This window comes from Thalia democratica, unplaced genomic scaffold, assembly GCF_965202585.1.
Source record: "Thalia democratica unplaced genomic scaffold, ktThaDemo2.hap1.1 HAP1_SCAFFOLD_59, whole genome shotgun sequence".
In the NCBI taxonomy this organism is placed as follows: domain Eukaryota; kingdom Metazoa; phylum Chordata; class Thaliacea; order Salpida; family Salpidae; genus Thalia; species Thalia democratica.
The window spans coordinates 133,731-140,395 of NW_028139246.1; positions in this window are offsets into that span (position 1 = coordinate 133,731).

Consider the following 6,665-nt stretch of genomic DNA (forward strand, 5'->3'; position numbering starts at 1 on the left):
AAAAAATATTCATTTATGACGTCACAATAAAAAAAACTGTGCTTTCCGTAATGTTTACGTCAATGTTTTGACAATGTTTACGTCAATGAATGTGTTTCTGATGAATTCTTGCTTTCCTCTTCTTCAATCTCCTTAAGTTTTTACAAAAGTAAATTTTAGTTTTTTTACCAGTGTTGCAAAATGTCTTTGAAAACTTTCTTCCAGGTTTTTAAAAGTACCTGTTTTTGTGTATACTTTTAGTTTAAAGCTAAGTTTGAGGTAAAAAACTGTAAAACAAAAAGTTGTCTATTTAACATATTAAAATTTTGAAATTCCAGGGTTTTCCAGGTTTTATAGTGATTTTTGTTAAAAGTATGGTTTTTCCAAATTTATTAAGCCTAAACTGTCAAATTCAAAGTTTTTTTTCAGGATTCCAGGATATTTTTTCAACCCAGATTTAACTTTCAAATTACCTCTTGAATATTTTCTTCACTTTCTTCTGGTAGAGTTTCAAATTCTTGTTTTTTTTTAGCTGTTACTTTTTTCATTGACGAGCATTGTGTTTATTTATTTAGTACATTGTCCTAAAATATGTTTATTAAACTTTCTGTAATAAATAATATAAAATAAAAGGTTACTTACATTATGTAGGTTTTGTTCAAGTGAAGGTTCCAACTCCGGTACACTTTCAATTGGTTGGTTTTGGTTTTTACTATCACTAGAGTTGCATTTCACTTCCTTAATCTTTTCAGATCCCAACATAACTCTCGAAGAATATTCCGGGGCTTGACCATAACTTAATCTTAAGTCTTCTACGTTTGAAATATTCTTGTTCATAAAAAAGTTTCTCACTTTGTAAGTTTCTTTAAGCAACTTATCCTTCTTAAACTTCCTCCAACCAGTAAGTACAAACTTGACAAACACCTCAGATGCTTCCTTTTAACTAGACTGCCAAATAGTAAAAAAATATGTTTGATTAATGACTTTTAAGGTTTCTGAAAAGTTTTCCAAGGTAATATCTATCTTCGAACGCATTCTTTGAAGTTTTTTGAATTATTTATGTTAATATGATTTTCCAAAAGAAATTTTTCAATTAATAGTTTGTTTATAAAAACAGTTTGTAAACAGTTTGATATGTCAAAGGTCAACATTTAAAATTTGTAAAAAATCTGATGCAACAAAACGTTAACATTAAAAATTGTTGTTATAGGTATTATAAACAAAGCAGGAGAAAAAAGATAAATTAAAATATAAAACGTTTTTACACTTATTATCTTTAATAACTAAGCCAAACAAAGGAAAAACTTCGAAAGTTTAATTTTATTTTCAGTACTGTTTACAATTTATTTTTAATAAACTTTGACGTAAACATTACGGAAAGCACAGTTTTTTTTATTGTGTAGTCATAAATGAATATTTAAAAAAAAATTAAATTTGCTTGAATCGTTACGTCATACTGATTACGTATACAAAATTTGGGTTCGATTGAACTAGTAACTTTGACGTAAACATTACATAAAGCAAAGTTTTTTTTTATTGTGACGTCATAAATGAATATTTTTAAAAATTATAAATTTGCTAGAATCGGTACGTCATACTGATTACTTATACGAAATTTGGGTTCCATTGAATGAGTAACTTTGGCGTAAACATTACGGAAAGCACAGTTTTATTTATTGTGACGTCATAAATGAAAATTTTTAAAAAATTATAAATTTGCTAGAATTGTTACGCCATACTGATTACTTATACCAAATTTGGGTTCGATTGAACTAGTAACTTTGACGTAAACATTACGGAAAGCACAGTTTTTTTATTGTGACGTCATAAATGAATATTTTTTTTTTAATTTGCTAGAATCGTTACGTCATACTGATTACGTATACGAAATTTTAGTTCGATTGAACTAGTAACTTTGACGTAAACATTACGGAAAGCACAGTTTTTTTTATTTTGACGTCATAAATGATTTTTTTTTTTAAATTTCAAATTTGCTAGAATCGTAACGTCATACTGATTACGTATACGAAATTTGAGTTCGATTGAACTAGTAACTTTGACGTAAACATTACGGAAAGTACAGTTAATTTTATTGTGACGTCATAAATGAATTTTTTTTAAATTATAAATTTGCTAGAATTGTTACGCCATACTGATTACTTATACCAAATTTGGGTTCGATTGAACTAGTAACTTTGACGTAAACATTACGGAAAGCACAGTTTTTTTTATTGTGACGTCATAAATGAATATTTTTTTTTTTTTTTTTAAATTTGCTAGAATCGTTACGTCATACTGATTACGTATACGAAATTTGAGTTTGATTGAACGAGTAACTTTGACGTAAACATTACGGAAAGCACAGTTTTTTTTTTTGTGTAGTCATAAATGAATATTTAAAATAAAATTTAAATTTGCTAGAATCGTAACGTAATACTGATTACGTATACAATATTTATTTCGATTGAACTAGTAACTTTGACGTAAACATTACGGAAAGCACAGTTTTTTATATTGTGACGTCATAAACAAAAATTTTTTTAAATTTGCTAGAATCGTTACGTCATACTTATTACGTATACGAAATTTGAGTTTAATTGAATGAGTAACTTTGGCGTTAACATTACGGAAAGCACAGTTTTTTTTTATTTAGACGTCTTAAATGAATATATTATATTCGTTTTAAATTTACTAGAATCCTCATGTCATACTCATATATGTTTAAAATTTTAACTTGATAATTAAGTACTTTAATAATTTTATATAGTATTGAAAACTCTAATGTTGAAGTTATAGTTTATTAAACGACAAAAATTTTTGATTCTAGGACCTGGTGCACGAAAATCTTTTAGGTTATCGACCTTGTGCACGAAGAGCCTTTCGGTTATCGAGTTGCTCATCACGAATACCTTTTAACGTCTTGTCAAGGACTTTTTATTTTTCGCATAATTTGTTTTTCTTTGTTATTAAACGGGTCCGATTTTAAAAGAAACGTAGTTCCTCTGATATTAGCTGAGTCAGCATTTTTAAAAATTAGTCTTTTAAATTCTTTTATTTTTTTAACTTTAACCTTTGATTTTAGCAACATATGAAATATTGCACTTTTTCTTCTGCACTTTGAGTGGACTAATGTAATTCTGCACTATTTGTTCTGCACTTTGAGTAAAATGATGAAATATTGCACTTTTTGTTTTGAACTTTTTGTTTTGCACTTCCAAAAGTTGAACATAGTTCTTGGACTATTGCAACTCTTAGTGAGGTTAGTTTTTTATTTGATTAAGATAGCTAAATTTTATGCAAGATTATTTTTCAGGGTTGCCAAGCACCTAATGTTTCAGTATACACTGGTGTTTTCTCAATTTTAAATATTTAAAAATTACTTATTTAATTAAATTTTATTTGTAAACATAGAACATCATCAATATAATTTAGTGCTCAAACTCAATTGATACCAAGTAAATGTAAAGTACATAATGCATTAACAGCTTTTGCTGCTTAGTTTCAAATTATATTTAAATTAAGCTGAATTTTACAAGAGTACAATTTTTGAATTAAAGACTGGCAGCCCTGGTATTCATATTGTTATTTATTTTTTAAGTAAATGATTTATTATTATGTTTTTATCCACTAAGCAATTAAAGCAATAGTGTAAAATGTTTCTGTATAAGTGACATATTTCATTACATATAAACATATAAGAACACAAACAAAATTTAGACAGCATGATCAACTGACTGATGTATAGTTGGTGTTTTTGTATGTTTGTATAGCTAAGTTAGATAAAAGTCTGGTTTGTTTCAGTTAGTTGTAATGATAATAATTAAAAGTGGTAATAAAATTCAATGTTTAAATATACTATAAGATTGATAAATATTAAGTGGTTATTATAGTTGCCAGAATTGTGATAAATAAACTGTAACTAGCTGACAAAAACCAGACTGTTGTCTGATTATGTATGATGTTAATAAAAAGACTATGTTGTATAAACATGTTAGACTCAATTATCTGGAATATTAATAATACTTCAAAATAGTCTTTGTCTGGAATTTTAATTGTGTGACAATATAAAATAGTGTATCATAAGTATTTTTTTCATATTCAACTTATTCAATAAGAAAATTCTTATGAAAGATTATTCAAACGATTAATATTTAATTTTAGATATAATATACAAGCATGTTAGCTATATTGTCTGAACAAACACTGTTCAAAACATATCTATAAATTTTAAATGTTTTTAGAAATATGTAGTATAATTGATAATGCTAAACTAGATAAGAGTCTGGTTTGTTACTTTAAGTGGTTATAAAGTGTATTCAAAAGCTAATAAAAGAAAAAAATATTAACATTTAGAAACAATTGTTGATAACCATTTAGTGTTTAACAGAGTTATGATAAATAAACTGTGACTAGCTGACAAAACCAGACTTTTATCTGACTACATATGATTGTTATATAGACATGTTGGACTTAATTTTTTGGAATACAATAATACTTCAAAATAGTCTTTGTATGGAACTTCTATTGTGACTTTATAAATTAACATAGGTGTTTATTTTACCTCAAAGTTGATACTATGTATTGTTCAACATTATTTCCAAGTGTTTTTTGGTAGTTTCATCATTCATACTAGTAAATAGTGTCACAATAAAGAGTCTTAACAAAGAATATTTTGATAGTTAATGAAAGTTAGTTTTTTATGCAGTATACAAGCATGTTAACTATTTTATTTAAATAAACTCTGTCAAAAACTGTTTAAAAAATAAAATCACTAATATTCTTTTTGGATATTTTATAACATTGTGTAGTAACTCAAGAGGTACTGTATTTTATTGGTTAAACTATATAGTTTTAGACAGTGGTTGTTTAAATTTAAATATGTAGTAATTAAATAATGTAAGCCATATTTTAAGTGGGTCGGCTGCAGTTGTAAGGCTTTGTATATGTTTTCATTCATAATGTTATGAGGTGAAGTGATATTACAGCATAATGTTAAAAACAATTACCAAATTACAAAAAAATAAAATGAAAAAAAAAAAGTATTACTTCAAACTTAAAATCAATAATAGTTGTAATATTATTAGCCAATCAGAAGCGACGTTATAACTGCAGCCGGACCTTATAACTACATAAGATGCAAGTAGTTAACAATTTTAAACAAAAAATAATTTGTTTTTCACATGAAGTAGTATGGTTTAGTTTGTAACAATGTATTAACGTGATTTCTATAAGGTACGCGATTTAAGAAGTACGCACTAAATTATTAAGGCCCCCAACATAAATTTTCACAAATGGGGATTTTCCCTAAAGTGAAAAATGGACGGGGAATTTTTTTAGATTGATTATGAAAATTATTTTGAAGGCATTTCGCCGGCGAAAAATTTTTCACTTTTACTCCCAAACATTTTTTCTTAAAAACCTAATTACGCTTGGAGTTCAGGTAGTAAACTTAATCTCAAATCATGTAAAAGCATGATACTGAGCTTTAAGAAGTAATTCGGTTTTGAGTTAAAGTGGTGGCGGACAGCTTTCGTTATTTGTGCAGGAATTCTTGCTATCGGAGGAATTCTTGCTCCCGGGACTTTTGCACAAATAACGAAAGCCGTCCTTTACGCCACGTCCCTATGCTGGTCGGCACCTAATTAGTTTTTTGTTTGATGTACGAGTAGTTACGCACGTTCCTTTAGTATGTTATTTTTTTATTATATACTTGTGAGTATCTAGCTGTATGTTTAATATTAAAAACATCTAAATTACAGTAAAGTTTTATGTTTTATAGTATATAACATTGATGTAGTACTCCAAATGGTATATTTTTGGAGTAGACAATCAATTTATTATTCTATATATAACACTTCACTTACTGTAATTTGATTTAATAGTATCATTCTATTGTATTTTGTACATACCAGTTAGTTTACCTATAAAAGTCTTCTATCTAGTTTATGTTATTATTTAAACATTGTTTGTATTGTATGTTGTTAAGCAATTTAATTCTACTTATAGCTCAAAGTTAAGTAAAGACTAAGTTTTAGTGTTATTAACAGATATGTTCGATTTAAAGTGAAATGTTTAATAGTATATACATTAAAGTAATTCAAACTACTCAACAGTTTTACGTTCTAATTTACTTTATCAGTATCATTCTATCGCATTTCAAAAAGTTATAGTAATTCAAGTAACCAAGTCTCATAAACAGCAAACAAATTCTTAGTTTAGTATTTAAATGTACTTTAGACCAGCGGTTCTTAACTGTTTTTTCATGTTTTACCCCAAATTGGAAAATAACAACTTAATTAATCCCAATTTACAATTCCTGCATCATTTGTTTGAGTTACACTAGTAGATTACTTACTGAGATTTAAGCGTCGTTAGGCTTGAAAGAGAAAAACAATGGTTGTGCAAAATGTGTTATCAATATTGGTACATTGCATTCTTAATGGTACAGAACCATATACTTTTCTAAGTAGTATATAAGGAACAATGTATGTGGAAGGTTTATGCCACTTAGACAGAAACTAAGTTAAAATTTTCCATTTAAAAAATCCATAAGTAAGTATTTACGTTTTAAATTGTATAAATAAAGTTTGGACATCTTTTAAATAAGACACTTAGAAAATACCGTTTTTGTCCACAATTTTTCAGGTAATTTTGTAATATTTTGATTTTTTACAATTATTACGTCA